The sequence below is a fragment of the Pogoniulus pusillus genome, chromosome 25, assembly GCF_015220805.1.
Source record: "Pogoniulus pusillus isolate bPogPus1 chromosome 25, bPogPus1.pri, whole genome shotgun sequence".
Taxonomy (NCBI): domain Eukaryota; kingdom Metazoa; phylum Chordata; class Aves; order Piciformes; family Lybiidae; genus Pogoniulus; species Pogoniulus pusillus.
The window spans coordinates 13616758-13639642 of record NC_087288.1 but is presented as its reverse complement, the minus strand read 5'-3'; the positions used below and the strand labels follow the sequence as shown (position 1 = coordinate 13639642).

The window sequence follows — 22885 nt, the reverse complement described above, 5'->3', positions numbered from 1 at the left end:
AATAGAATGCATAATTGTTAAAATAGAAATTGACATGTTCTAAAAGTCTTGTGTTGACATAACCATTGAATATGTGTACAAATATTCACTGCAGATAAGGGAAAATTGAGTTTGTTAAAATTTAAACTGTATGTACAAAAATCAGTAAACAAACACAGAACTTAAAATTCAGTTATTTGCATGCGTTGTAATTCCCAGCAGATGTTCTAGTAAATTCTGTTTGCAAGCCAAGTTCAACTAATAATTGCAAAACATAATTATCAGGTATTGAAATATTTATCTTCTCCTTCCTTCATTTTCTTTATCCCTTCTATTAAATTTCATTTGGTCTGCAGCACAATCAAGAACAGTTTTGCTGTTTTCTTGAAACTTGCTAAAAGGTATTGACTGTGATTTGGATTTTTTTAGTGCTGATCTTGTCACTTGTAAGAAGTATCTAAGCTGACATCTTGATTTTTTCAGTTCTTTCTTTTTTTTTTTTTTCCTGGGATAACAGCATGGTAGTGTGAATAAGATTTTGGCTGTTGGATTAAAAGAGTGACCTTAAGGTAGAACTAATGAACTTTACACTTCAAACACTCCAAGGGTGCTATATTACTGCTGCTGCGGTCAGGCACATTTTGTCCTAGCATCAGAAACTGCTAAAGCCTGGGACAGCAAAGTGAAGAGCTAAAAGAGTGGATTTAAATACACAAACACACATATTAAATTTTATTACCAAGAACCCTGAAGCACTCTGTAGAATTGGGTCCTTTGTTTCTTTTTGGAGACTTGTTCAATGCATAGGAATAAAGAAGTGTCGCTTCCAGATCCTTAGGTGGACTGCAGGCAAATACCTTTTTCCAAATTTCTGAGCCCAAGTTAGCAATTTTCATTCTGTGGTTTGTGGTATTGTAGGATTCAGCTTACCATTCAAGATGATAGTGGCTGCAGCATGATGCATTTAGTGCTAGGTCTGGCTGTGGTGTGTTGTGGTGGTTTTTTTGTTTGTTTATTTTAGCAGCTGCCCAAAGTATTTTTCCCTATAAATGGAAAAATAAATGATAAATGAGACTGAGAGACACTATACAAAAATAGGCAAAGGTGACGTTCAGATGGAAGTGTCTGTGTCTTTAGACAGTAGTAGATATATTTGAATCTAAGTGTTTCCTTAAGCAATGAATTCTTCTGGAAAGAGTGCATTATGTACTTTCATAGGCCTAAGTAATTTTAGTTAATGGTAGTCAGAGTCCAAAGGTTATACCTAGAAGTACAGATCACCTGACCCAACCATAAATGTACCTTCAGATTTCTTTGACCAACCAGCTTTCTTTCTAGGTGATGCCCATGGAGTAGGAATGGAAAGTGCAGTGTGAAGCATAGACTCTTCTGTGGGGTCTATATGCCCTGCCTGAGACAGAGGCTATGAAGGTGGCTAAGTGTAATAATGACCTACTACAATTTCCAGCTTTTTCAAGTCAGACTATGTGAATTTCTATGTTGTCTTGAGGCAAAACTGCCTTTAAAGGAGCAATACATTAGGGAAGTCTGCAGTCATCTGATGGCTATGCAGATAGTCTGGTGTTACCAGTGTAGTTTCTATATTGCAGAATGACAGAGGATTAGGGGCTGGAAGGGACTTTGAGAGATCATCCAGTCCAACCCCCCTGCCAGAGCAGGATCACCTATACCAGATCACACAGGAACACATCCTTTGGTGAGCTGTAGACTACTCTTCATAGCTGCAGCCATGGAACTGGGGGTAGAGCCTTTGTATGCCAAGTTAGTGACAGGAAAAACAGCTAAGGGAGCCTGTGGTGTTTTGATTCTTGATAAGTGTTTTCAGCAGATGGGTGAATTTTTGTGTTTTCTTCTTAGCAGGTTAATTGTAGTTTATGTAGAATGAGAGTGGTGTGTCTGACCATGGCAGAGACTGCTTTGCTAAGGAGTTAAGGTTCAAGTCCATCACTCAATACAGGCATGCTTAATATGAGACTGATTCAAACCAAAGGTCTCCAAAGCTAAGCAGTCAATGGGAATTGTGAGCCTGCAAATGGGATAGCTCTTGTGATCAATAGGAAAAAGTGAAGTATTTGTGCATGATGCTAAGCAACAGATTTCAGTGCAGAGGAGTGTACTTTTTTGTATTTGCTACAGATGTGAAACTGAATATAGAGCAGAAATGTTTGGATGGCAGATGGATTTCGAATTCAGGTATAAGAATTTATGCTTATTCAGAATAGTAAAAATGGAAGCTAAGTGGTGGAATAGCACCAAATAGCTATTAAATTATAAGAGGGAAGGAAAGAAGAAAAGACAACACAGACTGAAAATAATTTCTTTGGGATGCAAATACTCTGGAAGAAGAGAAGGCTGATAAATTGAGGTAATCTAGGAATCTTAATCCTTGGGTTTGGATTGAGATGTGTAATTAAAGTAGAGAAAACTACTTCTAAAACTGTATCATTGCAGGGACTTATCCTCCAGTTTATGCTGGGAAATTAAAGTTCTACTAACAAGAGCAGGGTCCAAATATACCTGCATGAAAAGCTTCTTTATCAAGTGGTCACTGAACAGAAAGTCTGGATAAATGCTTTAAGTGATGAGAGGATTGACAGAGACGTGTCTAAAAAAGTGTTTTGCATTTGTAACTAGATTCAAGTGAGATAGAAGAGTCAATGGTTGGTAAGATCATAAAATACGTTGAAAGAGACCTCAAGGATCATCTGATCCAGCCTTTCCTGGCAAAACTGATCTAGAAAGATAGCCCAGTGCCCAGTCTAGCTGAATATTAAGTGTCCAGTGTTGGGTAATCCACCACTTCCTTGGCAAGATTATTCCAGTGACTGTTCTCACTGTGAAAAAGTTCTCTTCTGTGTCCACTCAGAATCTCACCAGGACTACCTTGTACCCATTGCCTCTCATCATCTCCATGTGACTCCTTTGAAAAAGGAATTCTTAATTATGTTTTTAACCATTCTTTAAATACTGGAACATGGTGATAAGGTCTCCCCTAAGCTTTCTTTTCTCAAGGATAAGCAAGCCCAGTTCTCTCATCCTTTCCTCACGTGGCAGCTTCCTAGTCATTTCACCGTCTTTGTGGCCCTTCTCTGCACCCTCTCCAGTCTGTCCACGTACTTTTTTGCATAGTGGAGACCCACACTGGACACAGAATTCCAGGTATAGCCTGACAAGCACTGAGTAGAGGGGGATAGCAACCTCTTTACCTCTGCTGCTGCTGAGCTTGTTGATGCCATCTAGCATCCTGTTGGCTTTCTTTGCTGCAGCAGCACACCGTTGCTCTTACTGAGCTTGTTGTCCACCAGTACCCCCGGGTCCATTTCCACATAGCTGGTCTCCAGTTCTTTGCTTCTGTAAGTACACTATAGGGTTTCAAAGAGCACAAACAAATAATGAAACAAAGTGAACTGTGGAACCTTGGAATTGAATGGGGGGGAAAAAAGGCCTGAAATTCATTAAAAACAAAAATAATAGAATTAAGAGAAATCTCTACCCTTAAAGGAAAAAAGTGGAAGTGTATTGCCTAGGCTTATCTCAAAGAATAAATGCTCAGAGGTGACACTCAGCAAGTGCTGAGGACTGGGAAGCCAAATACAGGGAGAATACTATGAAGGACTAGAAATAAAACTGTAAAGATGTCAAGCTGAATGAGACATTGCAATGACTGTTAAATGACAGACTTACTATTTTTTGTGTATAAGAAGGCAAGACCTGTGTACAGTGAAGATGTGTTCTAGGTTAAGGATGATTTGAGTAAGGTCACCAAAATAAATACTTTGCTTCTATTTTCAGTAATGATAATAATAGTCACAGAACATAACCAAGCTGGGTAACAGAAATGGATGTATGGAACAGAAGTTTACATAAAGTGGTAGAAACATGGGTTTGCAGACTTACTGTGTACACATTGATGCAATCAACTGATCTTTGTCCAAAAGTTCTGAAAGAACTGGTACATAGTTAAAGAGATTCTTTATGTGAATCTACCAAGTCAGAGGTGGATCTATAATGCTTACATTTAGGAAGAGTGTCATGTGTTGGTGCTGGCCAGCACTCAAGCACTTGGGCCCTTCTCATCTGTGGCAGTGGAACAGGGAAGAGAATAACAATAGCAGAAGTGGGAAACCTCATGAAGGAAATGAAAATGGGAGGGGAATGAAGGACACAAGGACTTGCTGTCTCCTACAAGCAGACCACTGCCCAGCCAGTCTAAGCAGCAACCACCTTGGAACTAAAACTCTTGTTTGCTTGAGGTCCTCCTCCTGCTGCAGTTTTTAATTGCTAAAAGTGTAGTTATACAGTATGAGATATCCCTTTGGTCAGTTTGGGTCAGCTGTCCCAGCTCTGTTCCCCCTTCACTTCTTGACCCAAACTTAGCTTACTTCAGAGATGGAATAGTGGGCAGAGTGGGAAAAGAGAAGAGCTTGATACTATGCAAGCACTCTTTAATAATAGCCAAGATTTCTGTTACACCGTTTTAGCCACAAATTCAGAACATAGCATCAGCATACAGGGTATTGTGAAGAAATTTAACTCCATCCCCACGAGAGCCTGTACAAAGTGGAAGGAAAAAGGATCTTGGCAATGCAGACCTGTTTGTCTTGACACGTGGCATGTAAGGATTTAGAAAAGATCTTTGAGGGAATAGATAAAGATGTGAAGCTAAATGGAAAAGGGATAAAATGCAGCATGGATTTACTAAAGATAGCTCATCACTGTCTAACCTCTTAGCTGCTTTTTTTTGATGAAAAAACTGATTTTCAGGCAGAGTAAATGTGTCAGATTTGACCTATCTGGAGTTCAGTTTAGCATTGATGTGACAACCCATGAGGAGTTGTATGGTCAAAAGGACTGCTCATGAGGAGGGCTGGCAATAGATACTGCTCAAAGGAACTTATAATCCCAAGGAGGAGGGAAGCAAAAAAAAACCAGTTGAATTATTTGAGAATTAGTCTTTGGACTATCTTTTTTGTATATTTTCATTGATGGTCTTGGCAGAAATATCAAGAGTGTACTGATAATACTGGCTGTGAACATAATGTGGAGAGGTATCAGAAAGAGGAATAATCAGATGCTGTGTAGGAAGAATGGCATAAGGAAAAGGACTCGGATAACTGGCATGAAATAAAATTTGGTGTTACAAAATGCAAACTAATGAGCTGGTAAAGACCCTCACAAAATCTTTTGCTAAGTGGATAGTCATGAGAAAATTGCTCAAGTAGTAGTCCCAGGTAGGGATGATGAGTTACTGTCACGATGTGACTCCAAAAATAGGTGTGTGTTTAGGAAATGTGTGAGGAAAGACATTACCAGTACTAAGAGAAAAGTGTCATTGCTGCTCCAGACTGAGATTGTGTAAAATGTTGGGCACAATTTCTGTCATTCATGTTTAAGAAATAGATTTTGGAACAGAGCTAACAAACTTGTGAAAGGCTCTGTGCAGGTTTTACAGAAGATGATTTGGAGAATCTTCTTCTTGGAAGAACTACAGTGAAGAGTCATACAGTTTTCTCTTAAAGTGTAAACACCAGAGAGAAAAAAGTATTACTCAAGTAGGAAACAGTCTGTTCTGGTGTAGAAGTATTTCTGAAATAGCTTTCTGATCAGGAGAGTAGAGATAAAAACATTGAATTGTTTGGGTTTTTCCTTGTTTCAATTTAAATTCAGTAACTTCCATAAAAACAGTGATGTGGTATAGTTCATCCAACAGAGAGAGATGGGAATTCCTATCACTTCTGTAGGTGGCATGTGGGATTTCTTGGTGTTATTTTCCTCCCACTTTTCCAGCAGTTTCACTGTAACAACCACTGCCAGCGGGATGTTGGACATAAGTCACAAGTACTGTTGGAATGGACTGTTAAAAAAGCTACTTGAGACTAGATGGCATCATTCTAAATGAAGCTTCCTACTTTTAAGTAGTTTATGCAGCTTTCTTTCTGTATATTTCTTCAAGTGTATTGCTGACAGAGCTATTGGCTACCCATTTCTCTCTTCATACCCAATACACATTTGAGAAAAATCACCTTTGAAAAGTTCTGCTGAGCTATGTTGAAGGGGACTTGCAACAGAAGTCCATTGTTGTAATTTTTTTTTCTTACTTTCCATTTAATATGACATTTTTCCCTGATAATGTCTGCCTTTATTTTCCACTGTTTATATTTGTAAAGGAACTTTTTTTTTGAATGAAAAAGTTTTCTGTTTCAGTTCCGGTGGGTTTTTTGCATGTCATTCACTGTGGTTTCTGTTCTCTTGAAATTACTGCCACTACTCCAGTTGATTTCAGTTGGTAAGGATCAAGCCCTTCAGGCTTCTGAAAGTTTGAGAGTCCATCTGAGTGTGATCTTGATTTAATGGTATTTATCACTGTATCTTTTTTAGGTGTATATTAGCAAAAAGTCTGAAGATACAGAGTGGAGTAAAGGACAGATGAGGGGCAATGGGTGGAAATCGAGGCATAGAAGTTCCTTGTGAACCTGAGGAAAAGTTTTTCCCTTTAAGGGTGACAGAGCACTGAAACAGGCTACCCAGGGGGGTTGTGGAGTCTCCCTCTCTGGAGATACTCAAGAGTCATCTGGAGGTGTTCCAGTGTGATCTGCTCTAGGTGATCCTGTTCTGGCAGGGAGACTGGACCAGATGATCTCTTAAGGTCCCTTCCAGCCCCTGCCATTCTATGATTTTGTAAAAGAATCTGGTATACCCTGGAGTGAAACATCAGGAAAAATGGTGTCTTAAAAATTAGTTTTTAAAGAAATAAATTGAAAGCATAGCAATGTGTAATTAAGGCCAATTGTGTACCTCATTATCTGTGTTAATATTAGATTTTCACCACTTCATAACAGCTAGTCCATTATGTATTTTTTCAGATTCCCTGTTAAGAGTCTCTTAGTTTCCCTTTGATATTTCAGGATTTATTTAACCAATTAAGAAGAGTGGAATTGAAACATGAATTTTCAGATACAGCCAGGGCTGATGAAACAGGAGGTTCTTTTAGACCATGTCAGATTGATGTATTTGTTTCATATTTGGTGTCTGCAATTATAAAAATAATCTTTTTACTATGCTTTATTTTGCCTGATCGTATCTATGTAACTCTGCCATGTTTTGGCAGACTGTAGCACATTAAAAGCTTTGGGAAGTAAGTTTAAAATCTAAATGCAGAGAGGTAACCATGACTGAATTACTCTCTTGGGAGGAAAATGCTCTTAGAGTGCCTATTGAAATCAGCATTATCATTTCAATACATGTCAAATATGAGTCATTTCCTAGTTTAGGCAAAATTTCTTTATAAATCTTTAAATCTTCCAGTTCTTTCAAGAAAAGGTTAAAGTACTTATGATTTAATGAGACTGCTTTTACATCATAACTGTTTGGCTATCAGGAGAAAACTTGTCCTTTCCAATTTGTGAAATCCTTTTATTTTCTGCACAAGTTTTTTAATACTTCAGAATTTCCACTAAAAGCAAAGAACCTGAAACTTAAAAGGAGAGAGAAAAACGTTTACTCTATACACTCTTGTTTATGTATTAGTAATATAAGGTGCTTTAAACTGAAGTTCAGTAAGGACAGGAGAAAGCAAGGAAGCATTTTAATTTAGCAAATCACTTTGGTCTCCTGTTTGAAGTCATCACTTACTATGAGTAGTTTGTCAGTCCTGGGAATAGAAGGGATATTTTTCATCAATTCTACATATTAGAACTTTTTGCCTGTTAGTTGCCTATTTATTGAAAATGTTTTGGAGGATGCAGTCTGTCCATATAGCTGGTGCTATAGTCTCAACAGACAGCAGAAGTGACTGTTTAGTGACCTGTTAGTAGAAACTATGGACGTAACTCTTTTGGCAGGGTATCAGGGAGAGACAGGACTAGGGGGAATGGAGCAAAGCTGGAGATGGGTAGGTTCAGGCTGGACGTGAGGAGGAAGTTCTTCACTGTGAGAGTGGTGAGAGCCTGGAATGGACTGCCCAGGGAGGTGGTTGATGCCCCATCTCTGGAGGTTTTTAAGGACGGGCTGGATGAGGCTGTGGCCAGCCTGATCTAGGGTAGGGTGTCACTGGGCATGGCAGGGGGGGTTGGCACTAGGTAATCCTTGTCCCTTCCAACACTGGCTGATTCTATGCACCATTTCATCATCTAATCTGCTGTGGTTTCAGGCCATTCAGATGCTGGTACTGTTTTATTTCTCAAGTAAGAATGAGTAAAGCAAAGGTAAATAATGGCAAATGAGCCTTTGGAGCTGTGGAGAGGTGTGTTAAATAGAAAATAAATTTCAATCTGCCTAAACATACCATAGCTGCTTTGAGAATAATTAGTAGCTGTAAATGAACCTTCTAGTGACCATTTAAACACACCTGGTTTTGCCATATTTAGATACAGTACACAAGAGGTATTTTATTTAAGCTTGCCTTTTTTTTGGTAATAGTTGTTGTTAACATTGTGGTAGCATGATATGTCATACTATATGGAAGTAGCTTGCCTGTTTCTCAGAAGAGAATGTTTTGTGATACAAGGAAGAAAAGTTCTTCAGGTGATCAAATTCAGCAGTAAGATACGTATTGCTTGGTGTAACTTCAGGTACATGTCCGCAGCTGTGTAACTGCTCCTCCACTTGTTTGTTTGCCTGCCCTTGAGTTGTGTAGGGAGCAGTCTTTTAGAGGCTGGGAGTAGTTGCATATACTTGATTCTGCTGTTGCTATAAAACATTAAGGTGAAAATCACAGGACACATCTACATTATCAGTTTTGTATAGGTAATGGATTCTTTTTGTCACAGATCTCCTCTCTGTCTGAGGAGGCTGGACTTAGAGCTGTAAATTGGAGTATCACCATTTGTAGTGTGGGCAAAAGGTCCTCTAGCAGGTGGTTCTTCACATGCACAGTGTGTGAGCCAAAAAACAGCGACTGGTTTGACCTTCTTTGCTGGTAGAAGTAGATCACAGTTACTGAACTGTTATCCTTTCTTCTTTATGATGTACCAGTTATTGAGTAGATATTATAACAAGGTACTCAACCCTTTTTTTTATAATAGTCTAAAAAAAACTGAGTGCAGCCAAATAAAGTTCTGCTTCTCATGGCTATTAAAAAAAAGCAACCAAACAAAAATCCTACATTTGGTTTAGGTTTCTATAGTTTCATGACAGAGACTTAAGTCAGAAGTCTGACTGAGGAATGAAAAAGTAAACTTTGAGAATGTCCTTTATGCAACCTCTCTTATTTATGTGTAAACTCTCTCATGCATGTCTTGCATTAACACCTGTGCATGCAGCAAATGGAAGGTGACATGACATGTTTAGATTCTGTACAATGCAAAACCCATATATGCTCCTGGCAACCCCCAGGAGGAATATTCTGGTAAGTCTTTGCATGTATCATTTTGCCATGAAAGGGAAGAATATTACGTGGCACTGAATAGCTTGGCTTGGCAGAAAAGTAGTATGGTTTGGGATGGAAGTAGGGCAAGAAATGCTGTGTATCTCTTGCAATACTTGAGCTCAATAATGCTGTAAATTTTTGCATTGCTTAAGGATTGCTGTGTTGGTTTACAGCCTATCTAGATATTCTGAGAATCAATGAAGACTAGAGCTGTAGCAGCAGCTTTCTTTCATGTACATCACTGGCCTGTTTTCTGACATCCAGTAATTTTTTGAGGCTTCTTAAGGTAGACTGTATTGAATAGACACTGACTGACCTATTTTTAGTTAGATGCTGAGATGTTGATGACAGAAAAAAATCCCAATTAGATTATTGTTGGTGTTTTGTGACAACTATAGCTGTATGAAGTGGTTCTTGGTTTAAAATTTTCTGTCTTGTGATTTCTTTCTGCCAGTTTCTTTTGTGAGTTGCTTTCATGATCATCTTATTTGGTATTTTGGCTATAGAACTTGATCTTGTGACTGGTTATAGACTGGATCTCTCATATTCAAGTCCTTCTGCAGTTCAGTCATCTTCACTGGTATTTTCTGAAGCTTTTGAGATTATACTCATAATTTTGGAGATGAGAATGACAGAACTCCACTACTTATTCCAGGTACTTTTCACCATACATTTCTAAACAGTGAAGCTTTATGCTTTTGTTATTTGTTTCCCAATCAGGAATGTGTTGGCTCTTTGCCACTAAATGTTTTGCATATTAGTGGATGACTGTCTAGAGTAATTCCAGGACCACTTTTTCTGAGCAGAGATGGTTCAGAACTTGGTGTTATATTTACATAGTTGAGAATATTTTTTTTCTCAGATCTAGTACTTCATGGTTAATACATTTAGCCTGATACTTTATTACTTGTTAACAATTTTGAGAGCCTTTTGTAACTTTGAAGGCAGCTTCGACTTTCATTGTCTGGATGTGTTAATTCCATCCTTTTCTAACTTGCTGACCAGTATTTTCAAGCCTGTATTTTTCCAAATATTAAATAACAGAGTGTTGCAGTAACCTACTGAAAAAACTTGTTTGTGTGAAATATGACCATTTAATCTCTGCCAGTTTGGAAACCTTTTTGGAAAGCCAAGACGCTTTATTAGTCAATTCTTTGTTACCTACATGCATTTTAACTATTTGATAGAACTTGAATTTGGATCTTGATTTCCTTCCACAAAAGCCATGTAGCTTTTTCCAATATACAGTATTTAACTGTGTGCTTTTCGTGGAATCATAGAATCAACCAGGTTGGAAGAGACCTCCAAAATTGTCCAGTCCAACCTAACACAGAGCCCTATCCAGTCAACTAGACCATGGCACTAAGTGCCTCATCCACTCTTTTCCTCAACATCTCCAGGAACAGTGACTCCACCTCCCTGAGCAGTCCATTCCAATGGTAAATCACTATCCATCCAGCCTACACCTCTCCCAGCACAACTTGAGACTGAGTCTCCTTGCTCTGTTGCTGGTTGCTGAGGAGAAGAGATTGACCCCCACCTGACTACAGCCTCCTTTCTGGTAGTTGTAGACAGCAATGAGGTCACCCCTGAGCCTCCTCTTCTCCAGGCTAAACACCCCCAGCTCCCTCAGCCTCTCCTCATAGGGTTTGTGTCCCAGGCCTCTCATGAGCTTTGTTTCCAGCCAATTCACTATGTATAGACCTGATTTGATGGATTTTCAGAACAATTGGTCCAAGACCTGGTCACGCATCATGTCTCTAATTTTAATTTCTGCATTGTTCTTTGATCTGTGCAGGGCTAATTGAAAATGGTATCTTGTCTGATCTCCCACTTAATCTGAAGGTCATGTTTTGTGTGTGTTTTTTTTTTTTCTTTTACCTTTTGGGAATAAAAAAGATAAAAAGGCCAGCTTTTACAGAAAATTTTAATACAATTAGCTTGTTTACTTTATCAAAATCTGAACATGCTTCAATTTAGAGCAATGTTTTTCTAGTGGTATGATCTATGTAATTCCTGACATTCATGTTGCAACATCTTAGGCTTTAGATTTCAAAGGCAGGCATATTTTATCACAGTCTGCAGTCTCTGTGCTTGCTTAGTTAGCACACTTCTAAAGATACTTCTAAGTTATTTTTTCCCTAAATTTGATTAGCTTCTTTCCTAATTTGATAAATGAGTAAACTGGCACTATTGGTGTGTAGAAATTTGTGTCTTTGATTCTATCCATTTCACAAAAATTACTTAATTCTGAGTTGACCTAAATCTTTTTCCCATGCACTATTCATTTGGTTATGTACAGAATCACACAACCTTGATTGTCTGACCCTTTGTAATACTGTCAGAGTTTCAAAGAATGCCTTTGGCTTTGATCTTCTGCCTTCTGCCTTAAAACTGAAATATTTTCTTGTTGAACCTTGCCTCTCTCATTTTTGGGGATATTTAGGTGTAGCCTTGCTGTTGACTGTGGTTGTAGGTGGCCTGTGTATCTTGTTAAGGTTCGTAGTCATCACATGTGTAGGGTGATCAGCAAGTGATAGTCAGTGACAGCATAGATTAAACTATAAATAACGCCCTTAATCTGACATTTCAGACCTGCAAGCTTCTGTTTCTTTCCACTGAAATTCTTACTCTGAAGATTTATCTTCAATATTCAGAGATACATGCTATCCTTGTTCTAGCTCTATGACCGTGTCCCATTGGACAGGTGGCTTGCTCAATTCTTAGTAGTAGATACTGTTTCATCAAGTTACTGTCTGCTTGTGCCTTATGCATGTACTTCTTTGTAAGCAAGGTAATTATGTAAAGGGATAACCTGCATTGCCACTCTTCTGCCTGACTTCTAAATGTGTTTTATTATATTTGAAAGGCTATTATCTTTTTCCTTAAATTGTGTGGTTTTCTGACATCCACATGTTTGCTGTTAGTAATCTCTTCCTGTGCCTTAGCTTGAAGCCTGTATATTAAAATGCACAAGAAACCACTATGAATGTTCTGAGCAACCTCCTTTGGCCCTTGTCCAACGAGATGTGCTTGAGGGAGCAGCTGTATCACTTTTTTTTCTCCTTCTTTTGCCTCTCCTCCCCAGAAAAACCCAGAACACAAAATCAAACAAAACCAACAAACAACCCAAACACAAAAAAACCCTAAAAACCAAAAGAAGCTACCATCAGTAAGTTACCAAAACACAGTCCACCAAAATCATGTTTGGTCCATCATCAGTTAACAGCTCAGTCTGGATCTACTGTGAAGCTCTGTTCGTAAGATGCGTAGTAACTCCAGAGACAGTTGGTATCAAAAAATGAGAATTGAAGCTTACAGTGAATTGTTGTTAAAGAGTAGTGCAGTTACAGTACAAAGGAGTTGAATGACTCTTTACAACAGACTTTGTGATGGAAGAAAGCAGGGCACAGAGTAGGAGGGAAGGGCCTGAAAGAAGGTTGTTGAGAAGAATGATGAAAGGACCCAAAGGCAGAATTTTGTGGATCCTTGACCATGAAGAGAAACTAAACCTTGAAAGAAAAGATGAGACTTTGTTTGCAAAAATCCCCTAACTGGATACATGGAACTTCTGTGGCAAGGCATTCAGAGGGCAAGAATAATTGCTTTCTTCTTATGTAAATCATCCCCAGAAAAGAGAGCGATGAATTTTCAACCTTCTATTCCCAACAGAGCTGTTCAGTTGTTGTAGACCAAATATATTCTTGCAATAAATGTGGGAATAACTTACAGTACTGAACAGTGCGAAGTGGGGCAAAATTCTTCACATCTGTTCAGTTCAGAAGAGTGTGGTTTCAAATATAACTGATAGTGCAATATAGGGTTAATAATTGCACATTAGTAGTGGCTTCATTTGTGTGGATATGTGCTTATTCTTTGACTAGTGGAGCACAGAGACTTTATTCAGAAGGGACATTTCATTTGACATCTACATCTCATCCCTAATTTACATGATTACAAGTAGTTCAGGAAAATTCTGATTCAGTGCTTGTGCTGTATTGTAAATGGAGGGGGCAGAGATAAAATGTGCATTGTTATGAGCTTTCAGACCTTTTGTTTCAATTAATTTTGGCAAGTCTATGTAACTATTTTAACTGCTAAAAAACAGTATTTTGAATCCCTAATGAACTTGTCTCCTTTCATGTTACTATAGTGATCATCAGATCTTGGATCTGATTTGTTCTGTGACTTGGGGAAAATAGAGTCATTATGCAGCAAGAGAACAATTGTTCTCCCTGTATTTTCAAATCTGATGAGTAGGATCCTTTTACTATGTTTTACTGTTTGGAGTTCATTTGCAGCACAAGTCACTTGCTAAACCTTCTCATGCAGAAAGAGCAGAGATGGATCAATAGTTAAAATACTCTTTAGAGCAGAGCTGGTTTGTTAATAGTTTTATTTTTTTAACAGAATCACTATTTGTAACTGCATTCTTGGGTTTTCTCTGTCACTTCCCTGCATAGATATGTTTATTCTGTCCTGAGGTGTCAGTAATAGATGGGTAGAATGTTACTGACACAGGCAATAAAGAATATTTTTTCATGGGTACAGTGTCAATGGGGTAGAAGGTGGAAGAGCTGTAGTTAGCCATTTTAATATTACTTGATAACTGAAATACTAGTGAAGTATTCACCAACAAAAGATGAAATGGGAATTGCCAGTCTGGAGTGTATACTCTGTGGCAGAAGGATCACTTATCCATGATTATTTAAAACTAATGTTTACTTCTGTAATACTGATTCTTTAAAAATGTGGACCATTTCAAATGCTGTCTCTTCTCACATTGATCTTTCTTTCTCTTTGGCCTTGTTGATCACATAATTGACAGCATGGCTTTTATGACTCAGTTTTTCATGCAGTACAAAAATCACGGCTGCCCCAAAAAATTAATGATGTACATGTTTCTTATTTTGATCTGCCTGCTATTACTTGTATTTTTGCATCCTGAAGGCTTTATTAATTAAGTTAGTATTTCTTAAGCTGGCAAACAATTCTATAGATTGATCTGCATTTCAGTTGCTTTCTGATTTCAGTTTGAGGTCGACTTTGTATTAATATATTGCTTGTTCTTGACCAGAGTTAATTCTTTCAGGAACATGCCAGGGCTCCATCTTTTTCTTCCCCTTGTCGCCTTTTCCCCTCCTTTTTTAAAGATTTACTATCTTCAGGGAATTCAAGCTGAACTTAGCAGATCTGTGCACAAAAAGAAAGACTTGTACTCAAGGAAAAACATTTCCTGTTGAGAAGGGATTAACATTGTAGAGATAGTGAGAAAGAAAAGTAAAGGAAGGCAAAGAGAAAAGCTAAATATCTTTTATACAAATGCTAGGAGCATATGTAATAAGACTGCTGAATTGGAGTGACATGTTTTCAAGGATAAGAAAGATATTATTGGAATAAGAGAGACAACCAGGAAAATGAAGGGGGATTTAAAATGCCAAGACACAGTTTTTGTGAAGGGAGAGGTAATATAAAGCTGGAAAAGATAGAACAATATTGTTGAAGGATGATGCTCAATCTGCAGTAGGAAGCACTCTTGCCCTCTCCCTTCTCACCTTCCCCTTCATTTTTTTTCTGTTTGTGGTTGATTTTTCTTTTCCTTTTTAAACTAAATACAGTGGCTTGCATACAAGATGAGGACAACTGAATGTAGTGATTCTTGACTATTACACTAGACTTGAGTGATCAGAATAAAAGCCCAATCAATAAAAGTATTTAAGGTATATAAGAAGTTGCTAAGAAAATGAGAACTTTGATTTGAAGAATGCTGGGGTATTGAGGTGATAGCAGGACAAGAAAATTTTCAAGATCTTTTAGGATATTGACTATGTTAAAACTGCAAATGATAGCGTGTTTCCATTGCTGTTGTAATGCCTTTCCTCTGTTATTGAAACACTAGTCAGTGTTATCATAGGAAGATTGCAAATATAAATCTGTATGTGAAGATCAGGAAAAAAACTTAAATAATCATAAACCCATGAACTTTGAAATGGCTGTGAGGTGAGGGTATGTGCTGGGTGGTGGAAGCAGCCCTAAAGTTATTGATTTTAGCAAAGCGAACTTTGAAGGAAAGCAAAATACTCCTGGGATTTTTGCCTGCAATCCTGTGATGAATGGGAAATCCACTCCACACAAGTCGAGAGTACATAGTGTATAAAACACATAGAGAGACTGCAATTAAAATTCATCCCAGTTAAGTCAAGAAAAGGAAAGGCCGATACGGGCCTGAGGCAAAAGAAGGAAAGGCAAAGAGACGACTTGCCCCTCCCGACCTTATGCTTTTTCCTTCCCCTTCGCTCTTCTTTGCCATTCCTACTGCTGTCCCTTTATCCTCTCTAGCCCTTCTGTTTTAAGACAGTTCTGTCGCTTGTGGTCCCCTGATGAGGTTTCTTCCTCAAGTCTGTTTTTTGTACGCTGGATTTCTGAGAGCATGAGCAAAACCGTTCAGAGTGCTCCTAACATGGGTGTGAGTTTCTCTCCCTGCCAAATATTTACACTGTGCATCCCCTAAAACATTTTTGCAAGGTGTATGTAGCTGACATATTTCTTCTTCCTCAGCTTCCTTTTTTTGTGATACTGGGATGATTTCAGTTCACTGTATGGTAGGGCAGGGAACAAAGCAGCAGGAAGTGGTTGGGGGGCAGCAAGTGGGTATGCAACAACTGGCATAGACAGTGAGGCTCTATGAATTGACTTTTGTTTTGTTTAGAATCACACTGTGTTGGAGCATCACATCCATGGCAGAAGTTCTCTGAGAGGAAACAGTCAAATAAGCACATAGATGGTTTCATATAGTGTTTCTTTTGTGCGGAGTTAGAACACATATCAGGTCTTCTTTTGGGTGCTAGTATGCTAGATGCTTTATTGGCCAACATCCTGCAAACACACATTACCAGACATCTTGTTTCAAGGTGTAAAAAGCAGCTGTAAGGAAGGAAGTAAATTTCATGTGTTTGAGATCTGAATCTGAGCAGGTCTAAGTGCAATGGCATTGCTGAATTTCAAAGCAGTTTATAATAGCTCAAGATCTGGCCCTTAAATAAAGCAAACAGTTTCAACAAATTTTGATCTGACATAGTATTTTCAAAGGTGAACAAAAACATAATGGCAAAAGTAGATTTAAGAGAGATTTAATGAGACAGTGATGAAAGATCAAGTGGGCTTTTTCTGTCAATCAGTCTGTATCCCATCTCTTAAGGCACAATGATCTGTGAACTGCAGAAACTGGTAAGAGGCAGAGAGGATGACCATGTGGTCTTACAGCATCCAGTCAATGACCAGTTTCTGAAGATGGGATGAAGGATGATAGAGTTCATTCCCATGTGCATTGTGATGATACTTGTGTCTATATTTAAAGCTTTCTGTCAGTGAAACACTCTTGGTGTTGTCAGATGTCTATTGGACTGGATGAGCTGCAACTTCTTGCAATTGAATGTCAATAAGACCAAAGCAATTTTGGTTGATTCATAGCACCAGCTTAAGCATATTCACTTGCACAGATTACATTTGACAGATAGCTACCTTCAGCTGAACTCTGTGGTTAGAAGCCTTGGAATATTCTTGACAGTGAGCTTAGAGCTGATGCCTTATGTTTATTTCATATCCTGTTTTTGCCTTCCTGATACTGCATGTGTATATGTACATTTAAATATATTCACAGCTGAAGTACTAGTCAGTCCACTTGTTATCTGTGGATGGAACATTGTGATGGGTCAATTTCAGTATTTAAGAAATGTTGGGGTGTTTTTCTCATGTAGGGATTTTTAATTTCAAAAGCAATCTAATGAAGGGGCTTTTTTAAAAATCAAGAGCTCCTGGAAAAGTGTCTAAGTCTAATAATAAGAGTAACAGAAACAGCTAGAGGATAAAACCAAAGATGAATTGTTTTTCTGATGTTCCGTCAGTTTCACAGAATCAGAGTTGGAAGGGACCACAAGGATTATCTAGTACCAACCCCCCTGCCATGGGCAGGGACACTCTACCCTAGATCAGGCTGCCCACAGCCTCATCTGGCCTGGCCTTGAACACCTCCAGGGATGGGGTCTCAACTACCTCCCTGAGCAACCCATTCCAGGCTCTCACTACTCTTGTGATGAACTTCCTCCTCACATCCAGTCTGAATCTCCGCACCTTCAGCTTTGCTCCATTTCCCCTAGTCTTGGTGCTCCCTGAGAGCCTAAAAGGTCCCTCCCCAGCTTTTTTGTAGGTTCCCTTCAGATACTGAAAGGCCACAAGAGGGTCACCTGGGGGCCTGCTCTTCTCCAGACTGAACAGCCCCAACTCTTTCAGTCTGTCCTCCTAGGAGACCTGCTCCAGCCCACGGATCATCCTCATGGCCCTTCTGTGGACATGCTCCAGCATGTCTACATCCCTTTTGTAATGGGGGCTCCAGAGCTGGATGCAGTACTCCAGGTGGGAGTAGGGGAGGAGAATCACCCCCCCTTGACCTGCTGGCCTGCAGGAAAATATATCCAACACAGATGTCTTTTATGCTGTTTTATTAGTGAAAGTTAAAATCCTCTGCATTCTGCTAAAAGATTGTGAACAATGTTACCAAATATCTATGTGTGTGCACATCCTCTCTGTCTCTCATAAATAAAGGAATCTTTCTAGGTCTTAAAATAGTTAAAATACAGTTTAATTCACTGGTCTGGTTAGTTGATCCTGCCTGTTGAAACTTATTTTGGAGGTCACCAAATAAAAACTAGCTTATAAAAGTCAAAATTATTTCAAGTCATATCCCATGAAGACTTCCAGTCAGCTTAAGGCTGCATTCTGGTTTGGAAGACAACTTCAGCTATCTGACACCAAGTAGTTTGTGTGTATACTGTTTCCACTCCTAACCTAAGTCAAAGATACTTTTCCTGTGGAGCCTAAAGAGGCAATAAAATGCATGTTTTGGATTTTCTTGCTTCTTTCTTTTAGCAAATAATAAAAATGCAGCATCCTTGAATTTCAATATGAAAGAACTGGAAATAAAATACATAGTGAATTAAAGCTTGTAAACACATTGAATGTATTTGGAGTGTTGTGTCCAATGCTTTAGCAGGGGAGTCGAACTCAAAGATCCTCAGAAGTCTGTTCCAATATCCACCATTCTGTGATTTCTGGTTTCATATTTCAGCTAGACTGGCATGGTCTTGTGAGAGGGCAGAGTTTATATTTTTGGTCATAGTTGGAGAATGAATCTCAGCCTAGAAATACATTGGCATGGCTTCCTTGTTTAAAAAAGACAGCAAAGTAGTTGGAAGCTAAGGAGTATCATGAATGTTAACTTAAATCCTGGCTTTTAAAAAAATCATCAAAATGAAGTCCCTAATGGTGCTGGTACTTAAGTAACAGTGGTTAACATGAATGTCCAAACCTCTCTCTCCTCTTCTGAGATATTATTTGGCCTGAGAACCACCCAAAGATGTGTGAAAAGCATCAGACTGAAACCTACATAGAGAAAAGGGCTCTATCTTCTTGTGCTCTTTTCCTTCATGCTTGCAGCCAAGTTGCTTGAAAGGCTTGACCTATGGGAGTAGCAGCTTTGACTTTACTCAGAGGTGCATAGTTGTTATGGCTTTAAAACTTCATTGTTTTAACCATACGTGGGTAGTATTGTATTTTTATATGGTAACTGGAATTCAGAAATTTGAATCAAGTAATTTAATAGCAGGTAAAATAAATTTTATTAGGTCTTTTGAATTTGCTGTGAGGTAATAGGTAACCAATCTAGAAAGATCACTGGAGATTTTAAGTAACTGCAACAGCTATATAAAGTAGTTCTTTTTCTCCTGTACTTTATAGGAAAGACAAGTACAATTGAGACAGAGTTCTAGCTTCAGTAGCACCAAGCTCACGGGAGAACTCATCAGTGAATTCTTTCACTGGTATAGGTGGTGCCATTCACTTGTCAAGTCTTATGCAGAAAAATTACCTGAGATAGCTTGTGCCCCTGGACACTATTCTTTATTTCTATACACACGCACATTCCCCTGCCCCTTTTAGTGTGGTTATTAGCATCTTTTTACTCCATTTGAGAACAAGGTCCTGGACAAATTCCTCCTGACATTCTTGTTCTCATATGTTTGTTACATAAATTAAGTATCTCTTGCCAAGCTTTAGATCTGCCAAGTTCCCTCTGTGTTCTCTCAATTTTCATTGTAAATTAAGGAAACAGTAAAATGTGAAGAACAGAAGATTAAAAGTCAGCGCTTTCTTTTAGGGTTGTGTTTTCTAAGGGAATTTAATAATACATAAGTGCAAGGGATTTTGATGTATGTAATGCATCTGCCAAGAAGATCCTTTGCAATAATATCACAGGATCACAGGATCTTTGGGGTTGGAAGGGACCCAAAGAGATCATTGACTTCAGCCCCTCTGCCAGAGCAGGACAATACTATCTAACACAGATCACAGAGGAACACATCCACACAGGCCTTGAAAGTCTCCAGAGAAGGAGACTCCACGATCTCCCTGGGGAGCCTGTGCCAGTGCTCTGTGACCCTCACAGTAAAGAAGTTCCCCCTTGGGTTGAGGCAGAACCTCTTGTGCTGCAACTTAAACCCGTTGCTCCTTATCACTGCCAAAATGCACTTGTACCACAACAGTGTAGGATAGTGCTTATTCCTGAATTGTCCATTTAGCTAAGGCTTCTGATTTGGGTTAAGCTGTGTGGTGTGTTGTAAGGAGAAATAAACAACATAGCAGTGCTGGCAAATAGCATGTGGAATAGGAGGTGGCCATGGCATGAAATCCTGATGCATCTGCAGATGCTCAGCAGTGGAAACTCCTGTTCTCCTTTAGAAAAAGACATGCAGTAGAAATTAAAATCAATATAAAAATGCAAAATAGCTTTGAAAGAAGCCTTTGAGATGAGTGTTTGGTATGTGTAAATTGTGCAATTTGCACACTGGAGGAGGGTGTTGAACTGTGCCTGAGAGCTGTTTGCCTGTTCTGATATATCAGTTTAGGGACAGACACCCAGATTAAAAAGAAAAAGGCCTCGTGATACCTAGTCACTAATTCTGATTAAATCACAGGTGGGAGTAAATTTGGATTTATACTAATGGTGTCTGCTTATTTTTTCCCCCCAAAATTCCTGTTGTCAACTTTGTGTTGCTTAGACTCGTATCACTGACTTTTCCTCTTTCTAGAAACTCACTAACTGTTAAAGCTGCATGGAAGCTGCTCTAACTGCAGCTTCAGCAAGATTTGCAAGTATGCAAGAGTATGCTGAAAGACTACTTGTGTTTGTCTCATCTCTAAGATATGCAAACCCCTTTTACTATCTTGTAACCATTGCACTTCTTTCTTCTACCTGCTTTTGCTTTGGTGGTACAATATGCTGTATTTCTTTATATGAGCAGGCAAAAAGAGCATATTCAGACAGGATGGAGATGAAAAAGATTTTCGTGCTCAAATTTCTGATGAAAGCATTGTAGCAGCATCACTAATTCTCCTCCTTCCGTCTATTGTCTTCCTTCATCTGTTAGCATCAGCGACCACTGTTGATTTGTTGACTCTATTAAAGTATTCAAGGAAGCCACAGACCTGTCATTTTGGTCATAACCTTAATCTGTTTTCTCACCTTGGAAGAAAATGTGTTAATACATTGTCTGTTTCTGTAGAATGAACTCATTGAAAAAGTTCTTGATGCAACAAAAATGCAGTATGTTTAGAAGAAAAAAAAGCTTTCTGAGTCTTGGTTATTTTCACTTGTAGTAAGCTATGTGAGATAGCAGCTTTTGTTAAGGGTCACACTGAATTCAGTAATGGTAAGAAATTGTCATGGTATGTTGTGTATTAACTCTTGAGATGCATGAGTGGCAACAACCCCTGATTTCTCACAATCTCCCATTCCTCATTATTTCTGAATGATTAAGCAACTAATTTATTCTAACTTGTACTTTCATTTAAATCTCTGACAAGCTCGTGTAACTATTGATTCCAGACCTTATACAGCTTATATAACAAATAAGGGGAGGGGTAATTTTTGTTGGGGTACTGTCATTTAAATCTCTGAACAGCTTATGTAGCTCTCTTGGTTCTGGACCTTATATAGCAAATACGGGGAGAGGTAATTTCTGCAATTTGCCCATCTGGAAAAGAAATGGAGTTTTTGTTTGTTTGTTTTTGTTATGACTTACAGGTGTAACAAAAGCACTTTATGCATATTGTGTATCACCTTCTTTCTCAGAAATTATTACTATAAATGTCATGCTGTGCAAATCGAGCTTCTTTAATGGTTGAGTTTTCACAGAATCGTAGAATCAGTCAGAGTTGGAAGGGAGCAACTTCCCTGCCATGGGCAGGGACATTCTTCCCTGGATTAGGCTGGCCACAGCCTTATCCAGCCTGGCCTTAAATGCCTCCAGGGATGGGGCCTCAACCACCTCCTTGGACAACCCATTCCAGGCTCTCACCACTCTCATGCTGAACAGCTTCCTTCTCATGTCCAGTCTGAATCTCCCCACCTTCAGCTTTGCTCTATTCCCACTGGTCCTGTCACTACCTGATAGCCTAAAAAGTCCCTCCTTAGCTTTTTTTGTAGGTCCTGTTCAGATCCTGGAAGGCTACAATAAGGTCACCTGGGAGCCTCTTCTTCTCCAGACTGAACAGCCCCAACTCCTTCAGTCTGTCTTCATAGGAGAGCTATTTTGGCTCTCTGATCATCCTCGTGGCCCTTCTCTGGACACGCTCCAGCATCTCCACATCTCTCTTGTAATAGGGGCTCCAGAACTGGATGCAGTTACAGTTCATTTTTTGTACACTTGTTTGAAGAAAAATTTGCTTATTTTCACATATTTGGCAAACTGGATTTATCTTTTAGTTGTGTGGGTTTTTTTTCCATTTAGCTTACATTTGCATCTTGCTAAATTTTAGCATTTACAAATTAGGTCTTAAAAAAATTGTTTGCATATACCTGATATTTGGAAGAATCTCATTCATTTCCTGGTAGATATCATAGATCCCTGAACTGCTTGTTTCTCATCTTCTTTGAAAGCAGTAGTGTCCACTACATGTACTGGAATGTATTCTATTTCCTAGTATTTATCTGAAGACTAATTTTTTTGGTCTTTGTCCTTGTTTTATGTGTGTCGGGCATTCCTGCCACTGCCGTCTGAGACTCTTTGATGCTATAAATATCCTTAAGATCTGAAGTTACAGCTGAAGTGTTTGCCATGACTAAGTTGGCAGGACAAGTAAATAGGTCAGCATTGGTATCATTTGGCTTGAATGACTAGAAAACACTTTTTTTCTTTCATGTTTTCTGCCAGAGTTCTCTCTACTGTGGATCTTCTCATTTATGGCCTGCAAATCTGGGAAGAAATCCATCTGGTTTCTTCATCTGTCTTACCAGACAGTGAGATCTAGTTATTAGAACAATAGATAATGATAAGAAACTTTAAGACAAAATTGTATTTTATACTGACTAGAAGCTATGAGGAATGTGTATTTAATCAGTAGAAAAGAGGAGTGTTATTTTGAAATAATTCCCTTGAATTTATATGTAATATTCTAATAAATCCT

At 38.7% G+C, this 22885-nt stretch overlaps 1 protein-coding gene across 1 annotated transcript in view; it reads left to right on the top strand.

The window, feature by feature from the left end:
* The window catches only part of USH2A (usherin), a 411816-nt gene that overhangs the window by 6217 nt on the left and 382714 nt on the right, over positions 1 to 22885 (top strand). The window lies entirely within an intron of this gene.